Raw genomic sequence first — 11,437 nt, forward strand, 5'->3', positions numbered from 1 at the left:
ACCGACGCGTCGTCGTCGGCGGTAGCTGCAGTCCTTCTTCAAGAGACTGAACTAGGGAGGTGACCCATCGCCTATGCATCTAGGATTCTATCGGCTCAAGAAACCAAGTATTCCATCTATGAGCTCGAAGGTTTGGCAGTCTTATTTGCCTTAGAAAAGTTCCGTCTCTATCTGGAACATGTCAAATTCGACCTGGAGACTGATAATCAAGCCTTAAGCTGGGTCTTAGGTAGGCCGCGTCGTACTGGTCGTATCGCCCGGTGGGCCATCCGAATTTCTGCCTTCCAATTTGACGTTAGGCATATCAGAGGTACTGAAAATGTTGTCGCAGACCGTCTCAGCCGTATGTTTTCCAACGACGTCGAGACCCATGAACCGGTCGATAGTTCATCACCTCCCGAGTCCATGCTATCTGAGGTTAATGCCATCTTAACAGATGCTCCCATGCTCTTTAGGGATATTGAGAAATATCAACGTGAAGATCCAACGCTGACTCCGATCATGGAAACCCTTTCTTCTGGGGAACATGTTGTCCCTTATGTATTGAGGAATGGTGTTTTATGTTGCCCGTCGAGGCATGATCAAAAAATGAAAGTTGTAGTTCCAGCTGTACTTGTGCCAATGATCTTCAAGTACTATCATGAGACCCCATTAGGGGGGCATTTAGGCATCTTCAAAACCCGTGAAAAAATCCGTGAAATGTTTATCTGGAAGGGTATGGACGGTGAAATTTGTGAACTAGTAAAGGCTTGTAAATCTTGCTTACTTAGTAAACCCACCATGTCTTCTCATCAAGCGTCGCGCCCCATGGAACGTCTCTACACTGATTACGTAGGACCCTTCCCCCAATCAAAGGGGAATGCCAACAAGTTCATCCTTGTATGTGTAGATGGTTTTACAAGATTTTCTTGGTTATTCCCGACTAAGCTGGCTACCGCTCAGTCCACCATTACTTGTTTAAATTCTATCTTTGCTTCTTTTGGTCCGTGTCAATATATTGTGTCTGACAATGCTAAGGCTTTCACATCTAATCTATTTCGTAAATTCTGTTTTGACCTGTCCATCTCTCATGTGACAACTTCTGCTTATTATCCTCAACCATCTCTGGCTGAACGGGTTAATCGTAATCTGAGGTCCGCGTTGATTGCCTATCATCATGAAGATCATTCCAGGTGGGACACGTCCCTGCATTGGTTAGCTTTTGCTTTGAATTCGGCGGTTCATGAATCTCATAAGTTTACTCCAGCTTCTTTGATGTTCAAGTTTGTTCCCAACACGCCACTCTCTAACCTCTGGTCTCTGAGTGACATTCTACCCGAGACAATAGATCCAGATAATATTAAAGATCTTTGGAAGAAGGCTAAAGCCAATCTTAAAGTGTCTCATGAAAAGGTTAGGGAAAGATATGATCGTGGACGGAGATCCACCAATTTGAAGGTAGGTGACCAGGTGATGGTCAAAAATTTTGTTCCCGCGGGCAAGCTTGCCCCCAGATTTCATGGGCCTTGTATTATTCTCGATTTCCTTACACCCGTTACCTTATTGCTAAGCAATCCAGCCACCGAGAGGATATTTAGGGTTCACCTGTCGCAGGTGAAACCTGTGTAGCTTCCGCGCTAACGTAGCTGATTTTATATTTGCTTTAACATTTTTGAAAGAATTCGGAAGGTTATTTTTTTTTTTTTTTTTTTTGGTTTCATTTTGAGGCCTTCTGCCCTTGGAATCTGGTTACTTGTATTTAAGTATTTATTGTAAAACCTTCCCCAACCAGTTAAACTGCCATCCTGTCCTTACCATGGCCATTACCACGCTCCCGTCTCCTGCTCAACAACACACAGTGGCTATTTAAATGAAATAAATATCTCCACGTCGCTGGCCCCTCAACCTCACCACTAAGCCTGTGCCCTAAAAGGATTATGGTCCAACAAATTCTGCCACCGAGATCTTAATGTTTCAGTGCCCCCGCAGCAGCGCGGCGCCGTACCGCCACTGAGGTGGGGTATGGGCCCGCCCCTCTTCAGTGAGGCCAACCAGTGTACGGCGAGCCGGAGCCCTCCTCCCGGCCAAGGCTGATGTGCGGCGCACAACCTGCAACTTGCCCGCGACCTGTATGTTCGCCGCGGGTGCGGCGTGCTTCAACTCCACGGCTCCTCTCATAGTGCAGGCGAGCGGTATCTCAGGGTACTCGAGGGGTCCGAGCGGCCTCCTCTGGACACAAGCAGCGGCGGCTCGTCTGGCCGTCAAAACTTATCAACATTGAATGTACTTAATCAGCTACATGGACATTTAATATCAACAATTACTACATTTTTGAATTCAACAGCAATATTTGGTGGACTTCGAAAATTTTTCTTCACTTTCAAGTATTAAAAGTTTTTCCTTCTGAATTCAACTTCTACAAGCATAAAGACATTCCTTCAAAAGTTACTACAAAGAAATTTTGGAACTGGATCCAATCATTTTAAGAAAACTTGTTAGTAAATCCTTCTGCAATTAATTTCTATTTCTACAGCATAACTTGGACCTTGTTTTAAAACAAAAGTTTATGTTCTTCTGTGTTACCCCTTGGAGGGACTTTTGGGGGGGAGGTCTGTACCGGGCGGTACACCTCCGCGCCGCTAATTCAAACTTTGCGCCAGTTGAAACTCCTCTACTGGAGGAAGCCTGAACTTTAACTACAGTGTTAATTCTCAAGTTTTTCAGAAGATGTCACTACTTGTAAATTTTGAAGTGTTCTGAACTGTGTCATTTTCGATGTATTTTTGTTGTGCCTGTAGTAAGAAGTGTGAACATTCGCTTCTAGATAGCACTACTGAAGGACTACAATTATGCACCCTAGTACGAAGTGAAAGAACTGTGTTTCTGGAGAAATTTTGTGTTCATAAGTTTGTTCTTTGTTAAATTTCTTTCAGTCATGGTTTAGGTTGGCTGTATAACCCTTCTCTTTCCGCCAGTTTTGAATTCAACCAGTGAGTAATTTTGTAATTAATTTTCCACCAATCCTGGGTTTCTTCTTCAGTTTTGACTTGTAATCTTTTGGCCGTCCAATAAAATGATTGTGGGCGGGTGTTATCATTCCTGAAAGGTCTCGAATGTTCCGCGAGGGTATATAAACTGCTGATTTTCGGGTCTCTGCGCCACTTCAGTAACATCTTTCAGTGTGTAAATTATGTAGCAGGGGGCGGGAAGCGCCTCTTTAGTCGGGCAGCAGTTCTTCAATAAGGTAATGGCCTTTTAATAACTTCTTTTCTTGCTAGCTCAGCAGTTTAACTCTCGGGGCAGGTTCGATACCTTTTACCATGTAACCTTCCTCTAAAATGTAAAAGACTCTTGGTATAAATTCTCTCTTTTTAAACTACAAATTGGGATAGAGAGTGCCTAACCCTCTCGAGCTCCCACTCATGTTGTTTTGAGGTGACTACGTTTTCATAACTGTTTCCCTTCTACTCGTAATGTCATAAAGTTTTCTATCGTGTCACCTCCGTAGAATGGGATTAGCCTTTGTATAAGTGGCCTAGGGCCAAATTGGGTTTTAATAAAGTATATTCGGAGTGCCAGTTTCGCCTCCACTCAAGTTTGTATTTTGGGGCCTTGTAATTTTCCTGTTTATTTACTAAACCAGCCTCAGTAGGTTGGGTACTTTTACCCCTGTGTTTATGTCCTTAGAGGACAACTTGAAGGTGGAGTTTGGTGTGGCCTTTGATAGGCTGGAACTTTGAGAGCAGGTTGCTCTTCCAAAGAAATTTGTTTCTGTGTGCCTCGAGGAGGCTTTTGCTATGTAATTGGGAGCAAGTGCTCTTGAGCATGATTGGGGTCTTCTGCCCCTTGGCTGAATCTTGTATACGGGTAAAGTTGGGCTTTCTGCTCAAGAATTGTGTGTCTGGCTCTCGGAGCCCAAATGCTGTAACACTGTAATTGTACATTCTCGATTTGTTGTTGGGCTACTGAGTACCTGTTATATTTGTTATTTCTTGATCTTGAAAAGAAAATATAACCTTGTTAAATGTTAAATTAACTTTAATTTCATATATTGAGACCTATTCATCCCAGCACCCTCTTTCACCTCTAACTACCACGGATAACTCCGTAACTAATAATAATAATAATAATAATAATAATAATAATAATAATAATAATAATTGTACCGGGCGGTACACCTCCACGCCGCTAATTTAAAATGTGCGCTAATTGAAACTCCTCTGCTGGAGGAAGTCTGAACTTTATCTACGGTATTAATTTTCTACTTTCTCAGAACCTGGAAATTTTGGAGTTTTTGAACTGTGTCATTTTCGACGTATTTTTGTTTTGCTTGTAGTAAGAAGTGTGAACTTTCTCTTCTAGAGGACACTACTGAAGATCAGCAATAGTGCACCCTAGTGCGGAGTGAAAGAACTGGTTTTTTTTGGAGAAATTTTGAATTCATAAGTTTGTTCTTTGTTAAATTTCTTTCAGTCATTGTTTAAGTTGGCTGTATACCCCTCTCTTTCCCCTTGTTTTGTATTTAGCCAACCCCGAATTTCTTTAATTAATTTCTGACCAATCCGATGTATCTTCCCCCAACTGGGATATGTTGCTGTACCCTACCCAATAAAGTTTTTGTGGGAGGGTGTTCTCATTCCCCTAACGCCTCGAACTTTCCGCGAGAGTATATAAACTGCTGATTTTAGGGTCTCGCGGCCACTTCTGTTCCATCTTTCTGTGTGTAAAGTACATAGCAGGGGGCGGGAAGCGCCTCTTTCGTCGGCAGCGGTCAACAACAGGTAATGGCCGATTAATAACTTCTTTCTTTGCTAGCTCAGCAGTTTAACTCTCGGGGCGGGTCCGAAGTTTTTCCATTATGTAACCTTCCTTAAAATGTAAAGAAACTTGTATCTATTCTATCTTTTAAACTACATATTGGGATAGAGAGTGCTTAACCCTCTCGAGCTCCCACTCATATTGTTTTGAGGTGAACTTATTTTTTTCTCTACCTATTCTTCTTCAACGTAATGTAAATTGTTTCCTTCTTAAGTCACCTCTGTAGTATGGGATTAGCCCTTGTATTAGTGGCCTAGAGCCAAATTAGGTTTTGAAACAAATACATTAGGAGTGCAGATCGCCTCCTCTCAAATTGTTATTTTAGAGGTCATGTAATTACCCTTTTTCATTTAATAGACCTCAGTAGGTTGGGTATGTTACCCCTGTGTCTATGTCCTAAGAGGACAACTTGAAGGTGGAGTTTGGTGTGGCCTTTGAGAGGCTTAAAGTTTGAGAGCGTGTGGCTCTTTCTTGAAAATTAAGTGTTGTATGCCTCGAGGAGGCTTTTCTGTGTAATTTGGAGCAAGTGCTCTGGAACATGAATGGGGTTTTCGGCCCCTCTGGTAAAACTTATTTTGGAGTAATGTTGGGCTAATTGCCCTAGAAGGGTGAATTCGGGGCTCGAAGCCCAAATACTGTAAATACTGTAATTGCTCCTTTTGTTGCCTTGCTACTCTGTACCTGCCGTACTTGTTATTTCTTAATTTTGAAAAGAAAATATAACCTTGTTAAATTTTAAATTAATTTTACTTTCGTAGCTTGAGACCTGTTCACCACCTCGCACCTTCTTTCACGCATAACTACCGCAAAAACATGGTAACAATAATAATAATAATAATAATAATAATAATAATAATAATAATAATAATAATAGGAGCTACACACATTATACTTAGGTTATACAAAATATTTTCCTTTGCGTTTTAGATGTCCCAGAGGGTGTTTTAACAGATTGACGGAAGAAGATAAAATTACTATTTTGAGCTATGTTAATAACTTTGACACTAAGGATGCACAGGACACATATTTACAAAGTCTTATTGAGTTTAAGGAGATTGCAAGAGAATGAAAGAATCCAGAGGCTTCTGTTTCACAACCTAAAATACACAGTTTCACGTATTATATTTGCCTGAACAGTCGGCGAGTACCAGCATGCAAACAAGCTTTCATCAGTTTACATGGTGTAAGTTCTAAGAAAACTAGACGTTTATGCTTGTTACTGGTTGCTAATGAGTCACCAAAAGACAAACGAGGGACATCTATAGGGTCCCGACACAACGTAATTACTGGAGAAACTTGTATGAGTATTAGCCAGTTCATAGAATCATTTGATGTAAAAGAGGTGCATTATTCCAACAATACTACTGAAAAGTACCTGCCTGCTAACCTGAATGTGAGAGCAATGTATGACATGTATGTTAATAAGTTTCTGAACATGAAAGGCACAGTGAAATATAAGTTCTTCCTAAAATACTTTAAAGAGAATTACGTATTACCTTTTGGTAGGCCTCAGATAGATATCTGCTCTTTTTTGCGAGGAATATAAACAGAAAATGCGCAGTGTGCATTTAAATGATACTGCAAAACTTGTTGCCACAGCTGAATATATAGTACATAAACGACAAGCCAGGAAGTATAAGAAAATAAAGAAATTAAAGCTCAGTCTCTGAAGAACAATCAAGTAGCAGGAATCGTAACAGATTACGTGCAAAACCTTCCATTACCTCATATTCCCGTGCAGGAGGTTTTCTATTACAGGCAACTATGGGTATTTGCATTTTGCATTCACAATTTAAAAACAAACAAAGCCAGATTTTATTCATATCATGAAGGGCCAAATGAAGTATGCACATTTCTTAATGACTACGTTAATGAATGTGTCGCAGAAACTGTTACTGAGCTTCATATTTTTTCGGACGGATGTCCGGGACAAAAGAATAACACAGTGGTACGTTTTCTATTAGCTGGGGCATCAAGTGGGCGATTTAAACAAATATATCATTACTTTCCCATTAGAGGACATTCCTTCAATGACTGTGATAGAAATTTTGCAGTAGTAAAACGTAAGCTACGTCAGGAAGATAGGATTTACACCCGAGAACAGTACATTAGCATAATTGTGCAATCATCAAGTACCAGTAAATTTTCTGTGAAACATGTGGGCACTTCAGATAATTGATTTCAAAAGAGGGTGGCCTATACATTATAAAAGATCAGTTTGATCAACTGCTTCTTTTGGAAAAAAACATACCTAGAAAGGACAAAATATCTTTCCAGATTTCTGGGTACAATGAATTTCAATATGACTGTGCAGCACCCAGAGTTCTAACAGTGTTTTAAGTGGATCTCCAGCCTCCCAGAACTGTCAAACATTTTTTTGTCCAAGCCGCCTGGGCTTCGTCCCATTTTACCGACACTACTTGACTTTTGAGCCTATAATGGAAAACTTGCCATTAATATTAAGAAGGTCAACGACATAAGAAAATTGCTACAGTATATCGGTGATGAACATAGGCCTATTAGTTTCTACCACGACATTGTAAACAATTGGCCAACTACCAAGCAAGAAGCACTGCAAGAAGCATTCTGATCTCCTACGAGAGAAGCTATTTGAAGTTATTGTTTTTATTGTTAATGTACAAACAGTCTGTGACAATAATCTATTCATTATAATGGTTATAAGGTTATTTTTCAAAGAGCTAATATAAAATGTAGTGAAAAATATAATATCTTATAAGATGTACCTAATGAACAATATTACTGGTTTTGTTTATCAAAACCATTTATGTGCATTGTTTGGGATATTTTTGTAATTCTCCAATTTCTAAGTACTACAGGTTGATTAAAAAGAGACATTGCAATGATAAAATGTAATTTAAAACAAAATTAAAGAGACAGGGATGAAAAATGTGTGTTTAATTCCTAAGAACATTCTATTCCCTTAGAAAAGGGCATAACTCCAGGAAACAAAATGTGAATTTTTGTCCTTTAGGGATGGAATCTGAAATTCGTATTATGGGAATAAAAGGCCCTTTACCTGTAAAATGCACTGCCAAAATGCAGCTTTGGTACTTTCACTCATTCACCATTTATTCACTTTTTTGTCTCTCCTGTAAAATTTACTTTTGTGGACATGTGCCCTTTTCCAAATGACCGATTCAATTTTGGAACAGGCAGATCATTTCAAGTATTTAGGATGTTTATTCTCCTAGGATGGTAGTATAGTAACCGAGATTGAATCAAGATGCAGCAGTGACTTCACTTTCCCCAACCTAAACCTAGTGATACTTAGTTCACATCCGCATCTGGGTGGGCGCTGTAGAATAACAGTATCTCCTGCCTCTCTTAAGAGGCGACAAAGTTGCTCCAGGGGCTCAAATTAGGAGCGTGGTGTGGCGACCATGGGGTCCTTAGTCAAGTCCTGGCATTGCTCCAGCTTACATGTGTCAGGTTCCTCACTTTCATCTATCCTGTCTATCTTCCCTGGTCAACTCTTGTTCTTTTCCGACCCTATTAGGTACCAAGGGCTAGAAAGTCTTTCATATTCACGCACTTCATGACCTATGTCTTTCCTTGAGCGGTAGGCCTATCTCCATTTTTCGAAGTGACGGATCCCTTCCCAGTTTTCTTGTCTGATTGAGTACTTCCTCTTAAAACAATAATCACCACCACCACCACTTAGTTCACTGCAGATCAGATAGTGGTCTGTATTATCAAAAAATATCCAGAATATCCAAACACTCCCCAACAGATTTCCTGAATTTAAAGTCGTTTATGACTTTCTCTAAGTGAGGAAATCGACAAAGGCTTGAATTATTCTGGCAGAAATTTAGCTGGGGGGGGGGGGGGGAGGGAGGACTTTTGTTATAAATACTGTCTGCATGTAGTAATCCAAATCAGAATAATTGTTAGGCCTAATAGACTCTGAAGAGTAGAAGGGTTGATTCATTAACTCAACAAGAATTGGGAGTACTAAGGTCGTTTAGAAAAAAAATGTGTTTTATGTACCATATTTCCTGAAAGAAATATTGTAACGCCACCTGTAAACAAATACAAATCTATGCATACCAGTACTACTGTACCGGTTAATCGTCTCAGTTTTACTCTTGTGGAAAACGAGACCAACTGTCAAAATTCTGGTGTGTGACAACGACTTTCAGAATTGTTTATTGATTGCAGTAACGTCAACAATTAGAGTAATATGTCTGATAACCATTATCAATATTTAAACTATGATGAAATCGATTCTGGAATCCCTCAGTCATTTTCCCAACCATAATGCAGATGCTCTTGTTGTAAAGTGTGTATTCTCTTTCGAACACTCGGTAAATTAAGTACAGACCTTAAAAAGTACTTAAAAAGTTTGAAGTTTCATCCAACATTTACAAAGTCTTTAATAACTTATCAGATTGCTAGTGCTACGTTTGGAATGCAGGGCGTGAGCCATGTGGTTTTATGCAATCAAGAGTATGATTAGGCTATTTATAGACATGTAGTAACCAATGGACATGTTATGTACATAGGTTATGTTGTAATGGGCGACTGAAGTACCCCAACAATTATGAAAGTAGTCAATGAACTTTTAGTCGTTCTTGACTATACCCATAATCTTATGCTTTAATAAACGCCATTTGAACAGAGACAGTAGCACAAGCAGTAACGTCATGCAGGCTAGGATATAAAAAAGGAGTAACCACACCTAAAAGAAAAAAAAGTAGGAAATGCACTAATATATCCACAAATTTAACAGTCCAACAATCAGATATCAGAAACATATTCACACCATCAAATCCCGGTTGTGTGTGGTGTACATTCGTTCATTTTCAGCAAAAGGTTACACCTTCCATGGCAGCTCTTACCGGCCATAACTCCTAAATAGACTGAACTCCCTTTCGAACAGAATTGCTGTAATATGACACAAACGGAAGTAGATACGAAAGAAAAACTTACCTTAAAAATGTGTCTACAATGCTACAGGCGTTAATACTACTGATTCACAAATCACAATACACAAACAGCTCAATTTTGTAAATCCTACTTGACCGTAAACTCCCTAGTCCACCCGGACCGACGCGCACCCTAAAGTCGCTTTTCTGCGCAGTGTTTACGATTCCGCATAAAATATAGTCCAGCGTAATGCACATGACGTTTTTCTGTTGCTTGTAATATAACAGTGACTGCAATATCCATGCAGATTATTCCTATCATTCAGGTATTAGTTAGCTCTTTAATTTTTAAAAAAAAAGGATCAAGTCGTGCTTACACCCCTGGGCGAACGAATACAGATGCTTACGGTGATGTCATCGTCGCTTCCGCATGTGATGAATGAAGAAGGAATTGAAGTGGGCGTGGTTGTAATGAAAATTTATTCTCTATTTGGAGTTAATACTCACTTGATTACGATGCGTACTAGTAATTATAATTATTCCTCAATATTCAAGCTCGGGAGCACATAGTAAATGACAAGTGTCTCTCATAATATAGGAATAACTTCTATGTTTATGTGTCAAGGGCATTACCGCTTTTACTGCAGTAAAAGTAATTTCACATCAGCGCTCAAGTAGACCTACTTGCAAGATATCAACAGAAACCACCACTAAAAAAAAAAAAAAAAAAAAAAAAAAAGAAAGTCACTAATATTCCCAGATTATTTTATTACAACACGTATAGACATGAAACGTAGGAAGTACCGTATTTCAATTTTTGAGCTGCTTCTATCATTGAAGTGTCGATCCGTTATCGGATGTTGGTGGTCCATATAGCAATCTGGTCCTGGTCTTTTTTCACTGTCGTTCGGAATAATTCAGTGGATGAAATCTGAAACTACATTCTTAACTTTTTAAAATCATATATTAAGATATTAATTCATCTCATGCGATGTTCAACACTTGTGCGATTTGCTGATAACGTCCTTATAGATAATGAAAGGAAGTAATTCTCATTGCGAATAATCGTTATCTACATCGCCCGTTCTGATTTTCAAAATTTAGGTAAGGCAAACCGTAGAGTTAAATATTTTTAGATGGATTTCGCGAACGTTAGCCGTGACAGTGTACCTGTCCAGAAATATGGAAACATTTTGATTCCAGTCTGTAAAATCTGTTGTTCTTGTTGAGAATTTATTTTAAACATCACCAGGGGTTCAGTGATCCAAAGTCGTGCAGATGGAGATAAGTGAGTTTGGCATTGCTGGTGCCAAACTCCACTGTTTCATCTTACGTGCCTGACCTGTCTTGGTCAACTCATGTTCTTTTCCTACAATAACAATATTATATTTGCAGAAACTAGGGAGGTTTTCGATTTCCTATAATTCATAACTTTTCTCCCCTCACCTAGATTGGTATAGCATGGGTATTATCCCTAAGAAGCTGAAACTTAAAAGAAAATTCTCATTATAGAGTTTCAACATTCTCTCTGCAAGCCCCTGCAAGTTCACTAAATGCCTCCACAATCCTCTATTTGTAACTAGCTCTGTTGTGGCCTCATTTACCTCTTACCTAATCATTAAAAGTTGGCCATAGCTTCCCTCTACTCCTGACCATCCACATCCGAGTCAGTTATCCTCCTTGAAGTTAGTTTCACATGACCCCTTCACCATAGTAGTCCAGCTTTAAGAACACTCCCATCCCCTAGTTCTGGA

The 11,437-nt window shown here is 39.5% G+C and overlaps 1 protein-coding gene across 10 annotated transcripts in view; it reads right to left on the reverse strand.

Annotated features, from left to right (window-relative positions):
• The window catches only part of beta-Spec (spectrin beta chain), a 636,597-nt gene extending 626,720 nt beyond the window's left edge, over positions 1 to 9,877 (reverse strand). For 9 of the 10 annotated variants that reach the window (XM_067155517.2, XM_067155514.2, XM_067155515.2 and 6 more), the window contains exon 1: positions 9,748 to 9,877. The gene's annotated coding sequence lies outside the window, so the exon portion shown is untranslated. The remainder of the gene's footprint in view (positions 1 to 9,747) is intronic. The other variant, XM_067155509.2, reaches the window with a different exon arrangement.
• Between the last annotated feature and the right edge of the window lie 1,560 nt (positions 9,878 to 11,437).

The sequence above is a fragment of the Anabrus simplex genome, chromosome 11 (genome assembly GCF_040414725.1).
Source record: "Anabrus simplex isolate iqAnaSimp1 chromosome 11, ASM4041472v1, whole genome shotgun sequence".
NCBI classification, from domain to species: Eukaryota; Metazoa; Arthropoda; class Insecta; order Orthoptera; family Tettigoniidae; genus Anabrus; species Anabrus simplex.